At 43.0% G+C, this 20,019-nt stretch overlaps 1 long non-coding RNA gene across 3 annotated transcripts in view; it reads right to left on the bottom strand.

Annotated features, from left to right (window-relative positions):
* Nucleotides 1–20,019, bottom strand: part of LOC110407859 — a 34,083-nt gene that overhangs the window by 3,907 nt on the left and 10,157 nt on the right. The window contains exon 4 of one of the 3 annotated variants that reach the window (XR_002444059.1): nucleotides 15,228–17,420. The exons of the other annotated variants lie outside the window; for them this stretch is intronic. This is a non-coding gene — a long non-coding RNA (uncharacterized LOC110407859). Of the gene's footprint in view, nucleotides 1–15,227; nucleotides 17,421–20,019 lie in introns of those variants that run through there. 3 annotated transcript variants of the gene reach the window in all.

Here is a 20,019-nt window from a genome sequence, read left to right on the forward strand (position 1 = left end):
AATTGTGGTTACTGATAAAAGTTGTGCTAGGTTCCTACCCAGGGATTCCCATATAGCCTGCGTAGTTTTGGAAATCTCTTCCTATAAATTTCCTTAAGATCTGCATCTGAACTGACACGTAAAGTTGTTCTCTTTTACAGAGAAGGGCCTGGGACTTGAAACTACAAGGGCTGCTCCAAAGGTAATGCCTCCCATTTTATTATGTTGGCTCATGATGTCAGAGGCAGATGTTGGTGGTATGGCAGTAGAAGGTGAACCTTTCTGCCAATGTCCTGTTACATTTTGTTGCTGTGAGATCAATGGCAGCAAAGGGGCAGTTTGACAAAACGACATCTGAACGCATACGGAGCAAGGGCATGGAACTGAATTTCACCATGCAGAAAAGATGGTACCCACTGACATTCATTGATGCCTGCTGAACATTTAAGGAGAAGAGTGGATGTGAGCTCAGTGAAGGGTGGGTGGTGTGTGATATAAAAGACAAGCTACATTCTAGAGGGCCATGAAGATTTTTATCAGCGTGGCATGTAGGCTCTTGTTCATCACTGGCAAAAAGGCATAGTCAATGGTGGTGACTGCTGAAAAACAGAGTTTTGTAGCTGAGAATTTGCTCTATGAAATAGTGTTATTACGCTCTTCGTATCTGTTTTAGTGTCCAAGGAAATAAATAGGAGGCATTACTTTCCGAGTGACCTATGTATATGCCCATGAACAACAGTGAAGCAGGATACAGGCCCATGTCCACTAATTTCTCGATTTCAGTAATTTGACCACTAAGATACAATACTTTCTGAATCACAATCTGGTTTGCCTAAATCTAAGCAAATGTTAAAGAGACAGAAGATGAGAGAGAAGGAATTACATTTCAGTGCGAGATATTTTTCCATATCTAGTTCATTTGCAGAAAATACTCTTCATTTCATGTTTTGTCAGCTTCTGCTTTCCTCCTTCTCTTACCATACCAACTGAAGGATTCCTCGTTTGCTTGAGATGTTAATTGTTACCAGTTACTACTTGCCCTATTTCTATTCTTTTTGTCATCTCCTATAATGAGAAGGGAAGAATGCTGTGTGGAGGTGGAGCCATGTATGTACTTCAGCTGAAGGAGGAGGGCAGAGAAACTGCCTTCTTTTAATTAACTTAATACCAGTTAAATTAGCAAGTGAAAATGGTCAGCAACCTCTCTCAGGAAGTGGCCTTGCTAACAATCTGAGCAGCTTCACAGAACAGCATCTCTGCTGCTGAAGCTCTGTGCAAGCACCAAATTTTAATGTTTCCACAGAACCAGAAAAAGCCCATTATCATTTATTTTGAGAATTGATGCCCAGGTCCGACTAGGTGTTCTAGGTAACCCACTACTCCAGGTAGATTCATCACTTAACTCAGCAGGAAACAAGAGCAAATTCCTTAACAGCCATCTCAGCATTTGTGACAACAAACTTGCACCCAAAAACCTGAAGGAGTTAAACAAAGGGCAGTCTTTCCAGCAGCGCGTTTCCCTTCGATGTGCAAGGAATCTATCTCCCTTGCAGCCCAGCTGCCAGGACCACGAAAAGCACGAAGGTTTGAACCTTAACCCCAGTCTGCCTTCTCCAAGGAGGAGAACGTGAAACCTTGTCCAGGTCAAAGATGCATCTGCAGAGCGTCTCATCTTTTCACACAGAGAAGTGAAACCGTGAGATGAGAGAGCTGCATTTCTTCTTGCTTGCTGTGTAGAATTTCTCACATACAAACCTCACCCTCCAGAGGTCTTTCAACATCAGATGCTCCCACTTCCAAGACAGCTCTCAGCTTTGAGATCAGAGTCTCAGTTCACAAGGCTGTTTTTCTTATTATTCCTGTAGACAGGCTCACTCTCTCTAGGTGGTAAATTATTCATTCTACATGTTCTCCATCTACGGCCTGACACCACATATACTGTTTAGTGCTGTGAAATCAATACATTCTGAAAGCTGTGGTAGACTGTGGCAAGCTGCAGAATTTTGAATCCTTCCCCCAGCTATATAACCTGTTCATTTTTGATGTTTTTCAGTTTAAAGTTATTTCTCTATAACAGCACATTATTTTAGAGGACAGCAGACTGCAGAAAGGACTAAGGAATGTCACAGTGACTACTTAACACTGTGAAGCCAAATACATAGTCATGTATACACATTAAACGTGTGACAAAATCAAAACCTGAAATCAGTTGTGTTTCCACTGTTTTGTTTGTTTGGTTTTTAAAGCTTGCTAAAGCATTAACAACTGGCTGGCATTCTATAGCTGAAGGGTAATGATGACATCTCTCCTCTAGAAGTTAAGTTTTGAAATAGTTAAGTCATTTCCTCTACTTTCATTGTGATTAAACTTATGCTGTGAGTCAGTATCTGCAGACTTGACTTTCTACGAGCAACTCAAGCCTTCAGACTCTGCAAGGTATTCCAATCATCTGCAATGCTTTCTCCTAACAAGAAATCAGAGAAGTCTATTGGTACATTCACATGGAAGACCATATTCATTTTTTTGGTGATCAGAGGGCTGCCAAACCTGATTACACTGAAAGATTTGACATTAGAATGTCTACAAGATATCTGGTCCTTGAATATTTCAGTTCTGGCTGAATTTAAAACAGTTGTTCCTAAGCAAACAGCATACAGCAAGGAGAAAAATAAATGCTAATATGCCAGCCTCTGCCTCATCATCATTAAATCCCTGGACTGTCTCACTGAATCTGACTTCTGCTCCCTTACAAAGGCCACTCATTGCATGGACTCCTTCCCATAACCACACAGGAGCCAGAGTCCCACTTTGAACTGAAGCTCTCTTGTATTGAGTGGATGGGATGGAATTAAGTTATGCGCTAGTCCTGCACTCTACCACTGCCTTAGATTGATTAACACGGAATTCAGTTTCATGCTAATCATCCCAAGCCCCTGCTACATGTAGTCTGAATGCCCTAAATGCTGTAAAAGCTACCTTCTTTCAGAAATTATGGTGGAGGTACTCACTGCACAACTCTCCTCCCTGGCACTTTCATTCTCGTTTTCACTGTTGTACTCAGATCCTCCAAGCTAGCTGCAACAAGAGAAGACAAATCCCTCTACCATAATAGACACTGCACAAAGGATTGAGAAATCTCCATCAGGAAGAGCCTGTCTCTTTCATACCTAGAGACAGACTGGTTGAATGCTTGGAAAAGCAGAAGCTGAGGACACCCGCCTTTGCAACAAGCACAGCAGAGGCAAGCACCAGGAAATCTGCATCAGCTAACTCAAAGCTTGGAAGAAATCTGATGTATTTTAATTTGGACAGTGGTGGATATTTGGGTTTACTTCAAAACAAACACTACAGCAGCCAGGTGCCAAAACACACTGCAAGAAATCATGTCCCTTCACTGGAAAGGTATGAATGTGGGGAAGGAGGCAATATATTTGGAAGTGAAGTTCAACGAGACTGAAGAGTGTCAGACTGGACAGGTAGAAGTGCTCCAGCTGCTTTCTTCACGCATGCACCATGCCCACACCTCCCTCCTTTGAAAAGCAAAAAAAAAAGAAAAAGCACAGCATCCTGCGTGCACACAGGTCTGGGAACAGTTGTGAAGTCACTGAAAGGCTTAAGTGTGGAGAGCAAGTATCCTTGTTCACAGTTTTGTTCAGGCATCAGGGTGGAGAAAGGAGTGGAATCATGCAGTGTGTGGCAGGCAGGGCTGCTGGGCATCAGCTGAGCAAAACCTGCCTCTCCTGCAGACAGCAGCACTGTTCTCTGTCCTCAGAGGCATCTGTGGGGGGGTCTGCACTTCCCCTTGCCCTGACTTCTATACCATCTTCTTTCAGCATCCCACTGTGCTACTCGAGGGTTTGCAAGAGGAAGCACAATCCAGCTCCTAGCAACAAAAAACTTGTTCTACCTTCAGCTTTCAGGATCCTCCTCCTGCCGCTTTGTGCTGGAGAGGGACTGTACACCTGATGCCCACAGCTTCAGACCTGTCCAAGCATTTCCATGGAGCAGAAGCCGCCCCTCTCCATCAGCTCTCGGATGTGATAGACAAAATACAGGACTCCTATAGGGCTAGCACTCAGTGCTCACTTATTAAGCCTCAGCATTTTGAAACTTCAGCCTCAGCCAAGGCAAAGCCCAGAATATCTCTGTAGCTTTCTGCAGGTTGTAACTAGAGGTACTTCTAAAGTTATTGAGCCTTAGCCTATTCAAATTGTTCCTCTGGAGGAAGAAATGCAATAACTCATTTCGAACAGGCAAAAGCATTCCAAAAATTAAGAGCATAATTCATTTGAGCACGGTAATAAACAAAGGGATTTGCTTCAAAGACAGCTGGTAAAAAGAAGACACTCCCAATAGGTCCCGATGGCCGCTCTGTGCTTTGCCACCAGTCTTATTATTAGAAGGCCTAATCAACATGAGAGTCTTTAAAATCCTGTTTGTCAGATTGCACCAACAGCCACCGCGTGCTCGCCTTTCACCCTGCCTGTCCCGGCATAGCTAGGTAAATAGGGAAGAATGTTTCTTTAATGATTTATTTAATAAAGATCACAAAATCAGATAAATTATTCAAAACATTATTTGCCAACTTCTGCTGCTCACACTGCAAGGAAGAAATTGAGCTCCTGAAAACACTGCGTACAGAGGCCGTGCCTAGAGATTGGCTCTGTCAAATCTCAAGCAGACTATTATTTCAGAAATCCCCATGCCCAAATAGCTCCTACCATCCAGACAAAGGCCAGCACAAAAGACAAAACAAAGGTTTGCTCTCCAGCATCAAAATGGGGAAAAAATACATATATTTATCTTAAAGGTCGGTTCAGTCATTGAGTAGTTGCCTAGCAACATTTCCTAGCAACACCACTGCAGAAAAACCACAGCAAGCACTCTGCTACAAGTCAATTAGATATGGTAATTTGTATGGGAAAATCCCACTGTCCATTCCAATTAGAAACAACAATTCCTTCCTCATCACCATTCTTCTTATTAGAAGCTTTGTAAATTTGTCTTCAACTCCATTTTATTCTGCATTTGTTTGTTTCTCCTTCCAGAGTTACAGAACTTTACATGAGCAGCAAGTCAATGTTGACAGCATTAGTAGCAACACAAAAAAAAAATACACAACAACCCATTCATCTTCCTTTCCAAATCAACGATCAATTTCTTCTCTTCTGCAAAAGAAGCTCAACAGACACAGCTAAGACTTCAGTACTCTTCAGATCTGGAGATACTTTCAAAGGAAGAGTCCTACAGCAAACTCTCGTCCTCGCATACAGACTGCGTTGTGTTTCCTTAAGCAGCTGTAGCTGGGTAACTTCACATTCTGAAGCGTAATACAATTAGGGAATGGGGTATTGCACCAGTAAACCATTACATATGTGTGCTACAGAGTCTGCAAGCAATAGCAACAGATAAAAAACAGTTTGTTCAACAACAGCGGTAATAGAAGTGCTTTGTGATTTCATGTTTTTTAATGCAATGTATTCTGAAATGAGATTCGAAAACTAAAAAGCCAGGCAAATCCTTGAGACGGGAGTGATCGCATTTAAAGCTGTTCATACTTGAATCTGTCAATCTCAGCAATGAAATTCAATGAAGAGAAAGGAAAGAAAGTGATCCTGTGTGGGCTGGTGACCGATCAAGGTTTAAACAGTCTCATTTATTGGTTACTTCAATATTCAGTAATGAAAAACAGATTTCTTGCTATCAAATGACCATAATTTTCCAGTTGTTTACTCTTTCTAGAGCCAAAAAGCTATCTCCCACCTAATTGCTTGCAAAAGCCACTGTAAGCTTTCATTAGTGTTTTTCATACTCTCTTGCTCCTTTCTACGAGTTGCTAGTAACTTGAGGGAAGCTCCAACACAATGCTCACAGATCTCACCCATAATCCTCTTCACATTTCCAACAGGCTGCAAACTAAAAGAAGTGAGGAAGTTCCATCACAGCTTTAGATTCTTTTGGAAGCTCCCCAGCTTCCAAATGATGCATGGGTGCAATTACAGCCTTTCTTAAAATGAAGTATGGGTGGCTGCTAAGGGCTGGAAAAAATATCTGGTAACTCCCCTATAAAACATACCCTCTGTTATCAACGTTGCCAACAAGGTATGGCTGCTCTGCAGTGGCTAACACAGCTGGGAACACAGGGCAGGTGTGTCTGGAAGTATTTGACTTTGAGTTGAGAAATGACAGTGCAGCTCTAGCAGAATCAGCTTTCAGGTACTATGAAGAGAAAGCTTATTAGTCTGTCAAGCTTACGTGGTGAATCCACAACTCTCTGGCTGACTACAGCTTGCTACTTATTTCATAAGGCCCACAGCAAAATTGTTCAATAGTAGCATAAGGAGTAAAAATCACAAGTACGTGTGTTAGCATATAACACGTCAAAGTCATTTGAAAGGTCTGTGTAGCTTTTAGCAAGGGAGATGCTCTGCACACTTGCCTTTGAGCAATATATTTGGTAATAAGGTAGCACAGTCAAAAAGCAGGCCTTCCTCCATAGCGAGCTCGTCCTGATGCTCTGATTTGTGTGACAGCACCCTGCATTGAGCAGGGCTGGGAGATGGATCTGCCCACACCTTTCCTTTACAGTGAACACAGTAGAAATACCTAAGGAGCACTGAATCTCCAGAATTAGCCTGGAGATCACAAACCAAAGCACGCTAAATTCTACAGCCACAAAAATGTAGATGCACTGAGTATGACAGATTATACTAAAAGGTACCTTGCCCTCTTTTGCCCAACCAGAGCTTTTAAAAACAATGAAGAATGAACAAGCAAACCACATCCTCCCCAGCTACAACTGCAAAACGCCCCTGACAGCAATCCAGCTTCACCAGAGTTAAGGGCAGTTAAGTGGTTAGAAATTACTCTTCCAGTGCCACTGTCTGGGATTATGTAAGATGTATGCTAAGAGCACACGGAAGTCACTGACAGCTTTTTACAGAAGCCACAATACTGGAACTGTGTTTGCTCATCCCTCAGAAGGCCAGAGAAGACTTTTACAAAAGAAATAAAAACACAAGATTTGAAAGGCAATTTCAGAATTTAAATGAGCAAGCAGTGATTATGCTTTCAGCCCTTCACAAAAGGGCTTTGTTGTAAATTTGGGCTGAAACCAGCCCAATTCATCTATCAGAAAAATAGAAGGAAAAGAAAACAACAAACAACTCCACACTAAAAACATCCTCATGCTAGTGGCCATAGGATCCAAGGCTCCATCCCTCATAGGGATGGGAAGACAAGCAAACAGGTCACTGGAGTGCTCCATTTAATTGTGAAACATTACAGAGCACCCAGAAAGGATTCCGTAGGGCAATACACACCAGCAAGATGAAAGATGTCACAGTCTGTGCATCCCAAATTCCTTCACATTCTTCAGATGTACTCAACCACAGAGAAGCTGTTGGTGCACACCGAGCAGTTAGCTGCTACGTTCCAACTCCAGTGCAATCCCAGGGGCTTGGTTATTCACCTTCATCAATGCTTATTTGACATGGGTGAACTGGAGTCAGAAGATAAAACCAAGGTGAAAAGCACAAGACAGAGCTGGGAATGCTTTGCAAGTGTCACAGCCCAAGAAAAGCAGTGGGATCCCTCCTAATAATCCCCAGCTCCCAGAATCCCCATCATGGGTACGCACTACCCCAGTGCCTTCAGGAGAAGGCCCTTAATTCTCTTTTGCTTATTGATAATTAAGCAAGAGGGAACTTTCCTGCATCTACTGAGGTGAAAAAGAAAAAAAAAAAAGCAAGTTGGACAACATGCCCTTATTACAGAGAGAAATTGTTAAAAATATTTGGGGACAACTATAAAATAAGTTCAGGCCACTAAGGAAATCTGACGGTCTCTGAGCAAAAGCCATAAGCTTTCCCAGAAACATCAATCTTAAATATCACGTCCATTCTTGTTTTAAGTTCTCCCTTTACTGAGAAACCCAAGTGCCTAAATGGTTTTTTGTAGAATACTAATAGCCACAGTTTGCAATTGAAATGAAGGCATACTGCAGCAGAAACCATATGCAGGCAATCCTTTTTGTAAGTCAGAGGGCAGAGAGACGATGCAAGCTGCAGAAGTCAAGCACCATTGCTACAGCAGAAAACATTTTATTTGAGCACACAGCCGCTATGAAAAGAAGCTTTATCTCACAGCTAGCCTACAAAATGCCACCTCAGCTGCTGAAAGATTCCACATCCAACTCAAATACCCACTGGTCATTAGTCACACACAGGCACTGGCTAAATGTTTACCAAGAATAGAAATGTAGAACTATCTCCTATTATCTTGATAGAGAGAGACGAAGGGAAAGAGGGGAGACTAATAAACCTCACCCCAGTGCTTCCCCCATCCTTTTATTTTTTTGTAAATTTAAATTAGAACTGACTGCTTAAAGCCAAGTTTCCAATTCACTATTTAGACTTCTAACTTAACCTAAGAATTCAATTGTGCACTGAGAAGATCTGACCCTTCCACGTGGGCCAAAATACTGCAGTTTCTAAACGCAGCAGTTTGGCTTTGTTTAAAAGAACAGCACATTTGTCAAGTCCTCTCTTGATAGAGGAATCACAAGTTCCTTGAGGAAAACACCTTCTCAAAAAGAAAAGTATATACAGAAATCTTTAAAATACAGCTGTAAAAGAAGCACTTGTTTTCTCCAGCAGATTGCTTGTTCACCATCAGGTGCTTTCACGAGAGGCTAAGTCCTGCTTTCACTCAAGATAAATAACTTAGGACTGGAGAGAGGGAAGTTTGAAAGCACTTGCACTCAATCTCCAGACAGAGCGATGCTCTGACTCCAGCTCTTTCTTCAGGCAGTTTGCCTTCACACCAATCTAAGCTTAAAGAATACTGCTTGTCAATGAGCAGACATCAGGATTTGGGTGGATTCCCACAACACAAGGCTGCACACAGCTCTCCCAGCGAGCCAGGGGAGCAACAGAGAGTTTAAACCTGTCACTCCCCATTCTCCTAGGGAGGCGAGTGGAAACAAACACCTTCTGCTCCTCAGATTCAGCACCCATCAACCTCATGCATTTTTCCTGGGAGAAAGAAAAACAAGGGGAAGAAGAGTTTTTGCACGGAACGCTTTTTTTTCCTCCTCTGATTGCAGCCCTATTACCTGTCAGGGTTCAGTCTGCTTTGCAGCAATCTCTCCAGAAACAACTAATGAGCAGAAGGCAAGTCTAAAGCAAGTTGGAGCCTGCTCTGAAACTCCACAATATTGAAATGCAAAATCATCCGTAGGAATACAGATCAGATGTAACAGGGGCAAAGATCTGAGATGTTTGGTAAGCTGTTAGTAGTGGGCACAGCTAACCAGAGATGAAAAGTATTTGGGAGGTGACGCAGCAGCATACTAATGACTCCTTGGAAAGAACTGCTGTTCTAAAAGGCATGGAGAAATCAGACTTCCAAACAGCTAGTCTTAAGGCGTTCAAACATACCACCAGAACCACCAACATGTTTCAAGCCACGTGCAAGGGCTGGGGGAAAGCATATGGTCTGCTCACACAGGCAGCTGTATAGTGCAAAGGACCAGCTTGGCATGACAAAGCACTTAGCAACGTGGCACTTAGACTGACCCTCACGAGTTTGCAAAGGGAGGTGCAAGTGGAGACCCATGCTCCACTATTGAGGGTATCCACTAGCATGCGTATCCTCCATGGGTGGGGAGTTCACTAACAGCTCCTGCCGGGAACCGCAGCCTGTTACCGCTCGGAAGTCAGCCATGGTTGTAGCACCCTGTCCTACTAAAGGCAGTGGGACCACTCAGCCAGAGGCTCCAGCGGGAGCATAGGCGGCTATGGGTTGGGATTTCACTAAACAGTGTTATGAAAAATTTTTTGCAGGCATTGGCTCACCCAGATACTTGCCTAAAAGGCAAGAAAAGCAGCATATGAACTGTGACGCATTGGCAAATAGTCCCAAGCAATACAAAATAAAGTAGATGTAGAAGCATGGCTATATGCCATGGGACTATCCATCACAAGAAACTATTTTAATCTGGCCTACTTTGGGTGCAGTAAATACGCTGAAGGTAACTGCAAACCCTTAGGCACCGCTGTGACAAGCTTGTGTACTTCAGTGCTGCAACTCCGTGAACTTCACTTCAGATCAAAGGGCTCGTTATCACTTGCTCTTGCTATTATGCAATTGTTGTGGATTCCATAAGCAGAGAAAAAGGGAGTATAGGTGAGTTTGTGGAACATATTTCTTCACTAAACTATTGCCTTGAAACACCTTAAGAGTGGCTTGAAAGCTCGGGTCAAGAAGTGCAATGGTTACAGCGCTGAAAGAACAAAACCCAAATGGCTCCAAGGATGAGAAACGCTAACTGCTGTGATTACTGCAAACTGACCATAAACCTGATACTGTGATAAAGAGAAAAGGATGGGCACAGTTTTCAAAGGACAGTAATTTTTCACTGCCTATCAGCAACAGTTCTGTCTTTGGTCTCCTCATGTGCTATAATTACTTGCCTGAGAGCACTCCTGAAAGTGCATTTCTCACCACTGGTTTCCATTCCAGTGGAAGTGACTCAATCTCTGCCACACATGCTGAAAGAGTCAGACACAAACCTCCTCATGGTCTACCTCCCAGAAGGCATGAGATACAGGCCGAGGGGCAACTTTCACAGACTGAACAGGCAATGTTGAACCTGAAGCTTGTATGTGAGAAAGCAGACTTGTTGATTCCTTCCTTGGTGTCTTAGATGTAAAGGGAAGTTTTCTGACTGTTAGATAGAAGCTATGTTAAGGCACATGTGAGATGAGGAGGTGATCCCAGACAGCCAGCAGGACTTCACCAAGGGCAGATTGTTCCTGACCAATTTGTTGACTTTCTGTGATGGAGCGATGCCACTGGTGAACAAAGGAAGGGCAACTGATGTCACGTACCTGGACTTGTCCAAGGCCTTTCACACGGTCCCATACCACATCCTTTCTCTAAAACTGGAAAGAGAATGATTTGAAGGGTAGACTATTCAATAGATAAAGAATTGGTTGGATGGTTGCAGCCAGAGGATTATGGACAGGGGCTCTGTGTCCAGCTGGAGGCGGGTGACAACTGGTGTCCCTCAGGGATCTGTCTTGGGACCAGTGCTCTTCAACATCTTTACCAGCAAACCCAGACAGTGGGATTGAGCGCACCCTCAGCAAGTTTGTGGGTGACACCAAGCTGAGTGGTACAGCTGATACTAGAGAGGAAGGAATGCCACCCAGAGGGACCCGAACAAGATTGAGAAGTGGGTTCACATGAATCTAATGAGGTTCAACAAGGCCAAGTGCAAGGTGCTACACTTTGATCGTGACAATCTAGATGTGTACAAACTGAGAACTCACTGAGAGCAGCCCTGTTGGAAGTCGTTCTTTACCAACCAATATGTTTATCTGAAAAAAAGAAGTTACTGAATCAGCTACAGATTTGGTCTTTAGGACTCTATTAGCTATGCCATTGCTTTTGTCAGCCATTCAATCAGTGTGCAACACAATCTTTGGGCATTTAAGGAAAAACTGGGGTGGGGGAATGAGGTAGGTAGCACTGCATATTATCCCTGCAAATTATTTCTGAGATTAAGGAGCACATGAAGGAATTACATAGGAGAATATTATTAAGGAGTTTTAATTATTAAGTTACACAGTATCAGGAGAGGAATATTTAATTTATTTAGTCTACAAATAGTCAGCCATACTGCGAACAACAGGAATCTAATAGCCTCAGCTAAATCAAATGAATTAAAAGCATAAAATTATACACATGCATGCACACCTTGAATAGCTCTTTTGGTGTTAGCCTTGATGCAAGGCCTGGATTCAGTGGAAATTACTTTACAAATTAGAGCACTCAGGTAGCCCAGATAAAAAATAATCCTTCATGTTGAGGGACTAATAACATATTTCTGAAAAAGCAGCAGGAGCGAGGCCTGGGGCACAAGCCTGGCACAAATGCACAGAGCACATATGTGGAGACTGAAGGTTAGCCTATTAACAAACGCTAGGCACCCTGCGCCATCCTGGAGAAAACAGATGAAGGACCAGAACACACAACCCAGTACACTTTGTTCTGCTGAAGAGAAATAGCCACAAACAGCTGTTACTTCTTGCCAAGACAGGCAGCGGATCCTTTAAAAACAAAAGGCAGCCCATGCTGTTAAGTGTCCCGTCACGACCCTTCCGGCTGCAGGAGCTGCACAATTGCCACCTGCTTCCTATGCAACTCAAGTGCTCAAAGAGAAGCATGAAAAATGGACTGATGTACACAAAGAAGTGGAACAACAAGCACGTGAAATGTGGTCTGCCCAAAACAAATGGCAGTTAGTAAGGACTCCCTACTGCTGGGCACACACCTTCTCTGGACGCCTGGTTACCCCACAAACCAGGCTCCCACCCAGAGCACTGTGTCAGAAAGCAAACATTTTGTCCAAGGGAAAGGCTCAGCTGCTTCCGCCTGGTCCTTGCAGGAATCTCCAGTGATAGTACATATTCTTAACCCTGATGCCTGCAATAAGTTCAGTGGCTTTAGCCAAGTCATCCCTAGCCTGCCATGCCAGGACCACAACAAACACTTGTTTGGTACTGTGCTGCTCTATTGCTACACACCTTCCCTGCATCGCTGCCTCCCAGCTGCCTGACTTTGCAATACTCAGCACTGCCTGACTCTTCCAGTGGTCTTTGAAGGCTGGGATTTCACTAATTCATTTCCATGCTTTATTTCTTCTAAGAACTACTTCATGAAGTCTGCTTAGGCTCGGGAAGCAATGCTCTGTTAGTGTGTGTCTTTTATAGCCAGGAGCTCAAGCATGAAATGGGAGAAAGACTGAGCATACATATATACACACTGCAGCATAAATGACTGAGGATAGAGCTCACAGGAGAGATGGGGAACAGCCTCGTGGCCTAGAAGCAGCTTTCCATTCCAGGAAGATGAAAATTGATTTCCCCACTCTGGTTCAATTAATTATTATAGCCATCCCCATGTGGTTAAATAGAATATACGCTGCAGACCAACAGATTTTCCACCAGGATTTTCAACAGCAGGGAGACTGGAGGCTGTCATTCGTGCCAGCACAGTGCCACAGTCAGGTTGGCTTCCACTGTGCTCCACCACCACTACTGCCCGTGCTTTCCTTCATCCCCTAGAAGGTCGCACGCAGCCTTCCCATCCACCTCACTAGCAAGCCGCACCTCAAAGTGATCTGCAAAATCCAGGACGTCACCACCCATACGTGACTGCTGCCTTATAAACACTCTTTGGAGCTCTTTTCCCTACTCCCACTAAAACCCAAATAAAACCAAGCAATTTTGTAGAGGATAGGATATTTTATTACGCACTGTGACACCTCCGCAATTTCTCTAGAGCAAATGCTCCTCAAGTCCATGCTAGCTTTCTCCTTTGGGATAAGGCAATGTTTTATGCAGATTGGCACCGCAATCCCATGAACAAGGCAACCCAACTTCTGACTCAGTTCTGCACGTATCCTTCAAGAATTTAAAAGTTACAGCAAAGCTTCCAACCCTCGAATTACAGGCAAAGTATTCTGATTAACACATTACAAATTATTAGGCCAGGATATGTACAAGTATCCGCTACAAGAAGCGGGCTCAAAGATTCTTAGAGCTGAGTATTCTGTTCATTTGAATTGGAGCTAGTTGAGTTAAATTGATTTTTTTAATGTGTTTATCCTCTACAGGGACTTTTTTTCTTAAATGCTGATTTGTTAAAACTGTGCCTATCCAATACTCATTACTGAAATGCATGGAAAACTGCCAAAAGCAGCGATGCCTTCTGGACTAAACAAGGGATTTATTACTGGGAAACCCACAGCACAGGGTAAAAATCCATCACAAACTTATTGATTTAAACTGATTGTAAGTAATCACACACAATTTATATTAAGTGAAACATACTGCCATCTAATTTAGAGTAAGTGAATTGAATGCTACTACTCTGAATTCTGTTTAAAAGCAAACTAATTGATACCCAAATAGAAGTAATTGAAGCTTTCAGAAAACATTAATAAAATATTAATCTCTGTTTATAATGTATTGATAGGCCATTTTTACCAATTTAAAAAAAGTTAGACAATTATAGTATTATATTTCAGCAGAGATTTATACATAAGCCTAAGGGCAAGTTAAATAGAACAAGTACTGTGCCTACAATGAGGAGCGAAGAATTTGATAGGCAGGATGCAGGTTAAATCACTTCAACTCATACTTAATATAGGATCCTCAAACTTGGCCTGCTTTCCATTCAGAATACGATGAAATAAAGTCACATATTTTACTAAACACATTTCTCTCACCTGCAGAAGCAGCATCCTAAGATGCAAACTGTATTGTATGGCACAAGTTACCACTGCAGGACCGCACCTTCTCTCCAACCTCCCATCCAGGGGACCGAGCTTGTCAGTCTCCCTTGATATGTCACATAATTGGACTGCAGACCTCGGGAATATTAGTCAGCCCTATAGAGAATCCTATCTCTGGAAAAAAAACCAAAAACATTTGAAGGTTTTTGGTGCTCTTTTAAAACTGTCAATATGTAAACACTGACAGGAATAATAATAAAATTATTCAGAATGATCTCTCGGTCAGAAGTTTGGCTATTAATATTTAAGGATGTAGGAACATTTTTTTAGTAATAAGGTTGATTGCTTTTAACAGGAACAGAAAGCAATCCACCATCTCCAGTATACAGATGGCTTCAGAGCTTTTGAGGACCTGAAGCCCACCTCAAACCTTGAAAGTTTTAATTTTGCAGTAACACTCCAGCATACGTTGCACTGATGAGTTCAAACTTAATCCTGCAATAAGCTGCATATCAGTGGAACAGTTGTCCATAACTAGTCTCATTACAATTCAATTAAATCCATTCGTGGAGTGCATTGCAGGACTGAGCCCTTAGGAATTTGTTATGTTCCTGGAGCTTAATAAATTGCTAGATATCTTCAACACGGCAACAGCTCTGCACCCAAATCATAATTTTCTCCTATTTGCCTGGTTAGTATCAGCCACCTGTTAACTGCTATTTTTACGAAACCAGATATTTCCATTTACTTGAACTTCCCCATTTTTATAACCTGGCTCTTTGGGGGTCAGCTGAACATTGCTTAGTACGGTGTCGGATGCAGGCACACAGTGCATGCTGCAAAAACAACTGTCACCCTTACTTACCCAGCAGTATGCTCTGGGAGGTTCCCCCCCCCCCCCTTCTCCCATTTATGGACTTCACATTTCAATCTAACTTAACTGAAGCCACAAGACAACTCATTATATAAGAAATATTTACCAGAGAACGCAATCCTTAAGAGCATACATCAAACTTCATTTTATAAGCAAAGCACACCAAAAACCGTATGGCACTGCAGCTCTTCAATTATGTTAATTTAACAAGAACTTTTGCAAAAGATGATGCCAATCCCATGATTAAGCCCCCCAGAAGGCTCTCTGCTCTTCTGCTAGGCTGAGATAAAGTGATACTCCACTTCCGTGAGCCAACAGCAAGTTCTGGCAGAGGATGCTCCTGCCCCTCAGATACTTTCCCAACATATCTGAAGTTCTGGAGAAGCTGCCATAAGAAACAAAATCTCATCTGGAAGTTCAGTCTTTCCAGCAAATCCATCCACTACAAGGCAGTGATGTTTAACAGAGACTTATTTCTGTCTAGTGACATAAATACGGCCTGTTTGCAGTCAATTCAGAAACACTTTGCCAAAACTTCCACCCAGAGAGACGCTCATTGGATGCAGGCAGCTAAACTGGTTTGAGACAAAGTATAAACTTAATCACAACAAAAGAAGATTGTTATAATTTAGCTTGTACTCCCATTTCACAAGCCTCACGCTGCTGTTTTAAGACAGTTCCCAGACTCAAAAAACATTTGTTCACAGCTTATGAGCAAGCCTCGGCCCAGGGCAGGGCCTCTCCTACACTGCCTGCCATCAGCTGTTATGCTGTTTTGCTAATTCTTAACACCTTTTTTTAACAACAACTAGGGTAGTGACCAATCCTTTTCACTGAGGGGTAAATGGATTATTAATAAAGAAATAAAACTTTGGTCAGAGACAAATTGTCACAAGGGAGGGAAGTGAGAGAGGTTTATTTTGTCAAGGAATGGCTAAGGTTGGACAGATACAACCAGCAATTTTTCCAGCTGCTTTTCTCCCTTCCCACTCATTCTCAGCAGTCTAGCTATTTGCTCTCTCTGAAGCAGACACTAGAAAAGCATCAGAAAGTGGCATAAAAACAAACCAACAAAAAAAAAAAACAACCAACCAGAGAGAGGCTGAGTGGATCAAATGCAGAAAGACAGTTCAGGTCCAATCTTTGAATAGAAAGATAACGAATTGCACAATTTGAGAATCATCTTTTGGCATCAAAAGCAGCTCACAGTAGGATTGTTTCTGTGCAGAGCTCTGCAGGTTACAGCTGTGGTCAATGGGAAACAGTCATCACACAGGTGCTTTCAAGGGAACATGGCTACAATAGCACGTCCTCCTTTGTAATCCAACTTGGGAGCTAGAGCTCCATAGAAAACTTTCAAAGACAGAGCTTTGTTGTTTTGTGTAACTCAATTCCTCAGACTGGCATCATGGTGAATTATACTACAGAAAATGTGAATCTTCCTAAGTCAAAACAGATTCATCTGCTGTTATGCTAGCGTCAACAGATTAATACCCAAATTGCTGGTGTTAATGCCATGCATTCCTGCTCATCCTAAAATAAAGGACAACGATCCCTTAGCTTTAATTCAAAAAACCTGTTATAGTAAAAGCCCTTTGCCATGTGTTGCTTTGCAGTAGTTTGATGCTTTGCTTTTCAGTATTAAACTCTGCTGCTAACAATTCCAGCAATCCAACACCTGATGACAACTGATACCTGAAGGGATATAAGGAACATGAAATGAAATGTTGCAAAATGATGTTTAGACATGTTTAGGTGTCTGAAGCAACAGCTACTATTTGCTTTCTTTCCAGCTCAAAATGGTTTTAAGGAAATAGAAGCTGCCCAGAGACCACTACTCTTAAAGTTGCCTCCCACATGGCAACAAAGCTCAAGTCAGACAGCAAACACGATCCAATCAGAAATGCATTTACTCTCACTTCGGATAAAATCAGATCATTTCAGGCATTAACCATTTTTCTGCTAGTAGACAGAAGGCACCCTGCCCTGCCTTGCTCCACGCAGCTTAACACCCTGCTGCTGCTCAATGCACAACTCCTCAGACCTTTATCTTCTATTTGCAACACTCACTCCCAGGTGCGGTTGCTAATCCCAGCCTCCAGGCTGTGTGGAAATCATGAGCCACCACCCCAAAATCTTGCTGAACAGGGCAAAGCCAGCTCTTGCTGTGAGTGTGCCCAGCCCAGTCCCACTGCCCTCGTTCCTTCCAGCTCCTGCACTGAGGCCCTTGCAGTATTTCACGGGGCTTCCTGAGATGAGACCCTGGGGAAAGGGAGGAGAAAGAAAGTCAACCTGAAAAATGCTCTGATGAAGAAAAGTATCAAAGTGACTGAGAAAAGGTGTTGACAGCCTACACTAGAACAGGAGAGGAGCTGGAAGAGGTGTTTTGGACAAGATAAACTTGGAAGAATTATTTTTGCCGAAGGAACTTTTCTTTAAAAAAAGCAAGCAAACAAAACAAAGAGCATCACAATGGTTTCCTTCCTCAAATCCATCAGAAAATCAATTTATGGCAGCACCTCAGAGCACTGATCAGGTATTTGTCTACTGTATGTAAAATAAATGCAACAGAACACTAAGCTTTCATGATGAAGCACTGTCTGGCATTAGCTTCGTGGATGCAGAAGGCCACCTGGGAACACAGAGCTGCAAGCAAGCCTAGCACAACCCAAGTCCACCGCTCTACTGCTCAGCTCCCCGCTGTGTCAGGAATTAAATATGTCACAGTGTAATAATACAGGGAGATGCTGGCTCAGGATAGGCTTTAAAAGACCAACCTGAAAAACCTCAGTGTGCAACTACCTCTAGAGAAGTTACTTGGGCTCAGTTTCTTGTTCTACAGGAGGTGCGATGCTGCTCAGCTTCTGGAAGCAGCAGGAGGCAAGCAGGGAACCCCAGGATCCTCTCTCTAACTTCCATTTGTTTTTATTTTGGTTGCTTGTTTGGGGTTTTGTGTTTGTTTGTTTTCAAGTCACAACCTCTCTGCCAGTTTCCAGGGAGATTTAGAGGCTCTGACTCCCCACCAACACTAGCAAAATACCATAAGAATTTTGCAGTCCTGGGTTACTGTTTTAGCCTCAAGAGGATTCCTGTTTAACTCAAATTGAAGTCTACGTACTATCAGATAGCACACAAACAAAAAATCCCCTCACAATCCCACCTTCCTTTGGTATCCCTGTGACAGCATTCCCAGACACCCCTTGCAGGCAGCCTGTTACTTTCTGATGGTCACCCTTTCCTCATGCTACAGCTTTGGATCTCAGAAAAGTGAAATGCTGATATTAAAAGTGAAAGAAATGCATCTGTGTGATGAGAGTAGTGAGCTGGTGCAGAAGCTGTCATATCAAGGTAGTGTCTTACAACTGCCACAGTATAATGAAAACATTCTTTAACAATTGGCAAACAACTGCAATGAGACAGAAAATAAAACTGCCTACACCTGGAGCGCTCTGTACTTCTGAGTACAATTATCTCCGCTCCAAGCTGTACAGCCACTCTGAGTAGGGCCAAACCCTATTCCCAAAATATCAGATCAACACCAAAAAGGAGCAGGCAGAGCACTTCCACCTCCCATTCCCTACTGTCCACCAGGTCCTTCTCTGCAGAGCTCCTTTCCAGCAGGTCAGCCCCTAACCTGTACTGATCCATGTGATTATTTCTCCCTAGGTGCAGGACCCTACACTTGTTCTTGTTGAATCTTATCAGGTTCCTCTGCACCCAGCTCTCAGCCTGTCTGGGTCTCGCTGAGTGGCAGTGCAGCCTTCTGGTTTGTCAGGCCCCAGACACAGCTCAGTTGAGGAGCAGCTGGGGAAGACCACTGCCCAGCCAAGCACACGTAGGCTGCATAATGAATATGCCTTTTCAGAAATCAGGGATCAAAAGAAAGATACACACGAAGCTGACAACTCTGCAGAGCACACGCATACTTGAACTTACGCATCTGACTGTCTAGCAGCAACCACCTTTCTTTATAGAGGCAATCAGCACACGCTGTGTTTTGCCATAATCCCTGGCAACTCACTGATAATTTCAGCGACGGAGACTTTATCTTATTGCAAACAATTCTTGACTCTAGGAAAGCTGAAGATTTCTATGCTTTAGACATTTAGGCAGTGATTTTCACAGGTCACCACGGAGTTTGGATGTTGAGCTCCTGCCGGAAGCTCGAACGTTGAAAAGTAAGCACAGGCAAGCAAATATTTGAGGTATTTAGCCTCCCCAAAAGGCACCAAGGCTAAGCACTCAAGTGACTAACCGCTTGCAAAAACACAAGCCTCAAATGTTGGGAGGTCACTTGTGTCAGCACTGAGGCTACAGAGAGCTGTGGGACATTATCCAACGTTTTTGCCTTAGCCTCCAGTGCTCATGAAGTCAGCCAGGCTTGGTGGGTCTGCGGAGCAGAGCCTCATTAGCTTCAGGAGGTTTAATCACTGCTGTGATTCTACACATGAAGCCTAAGTGCAAAGGTGGGGGCAGAGGAGCATTTAGTGAGGCTGCTTGAGGCCAGTGAAAATATGAGATGGTTAAGAGTGGAAGATTGGTATTGTCAAATCAATACAGCACAATAAATATACTAAGTGCATTAATTCAATTAGCTGAGTGGAGCGAGATGAATGTGCAAGACAAAACAGGAAGACTGAAAGAGGCTGAAGCTGAATATATCCAGAAGAGAGACACAAGGAAAACAAAATTTCAGAACAGCTGGCTTTTGGCATCGACATGCAGTCTGAGAACATAACCTGAGCATGGATGTTGTCTGAATACTTTTGGAACTTGTACCCCAGGCTCAGAGACAGAGATTTAACAGGGACAAGTGCAAGTTTTTCCACAACTGAAAGCACAACAATGCCAAAATTCTGCA

The sequence above is a fragment of the Numida meleagris genome, chromosome 18 (assembly GCF_002078875.1).
Source record: "Numida meleagris isolate 19003 breed g44 Domestic line chromosome 18, NumMel1.0, whole genome shotgun sequence".
In the NCBI taxonomy this organism is placed as follows: domain Eukaryota; kingdom Metazoa; phylum Chordata; class Aves; order Galliformes; family Numididae; genus Numida; species Numida meleagris.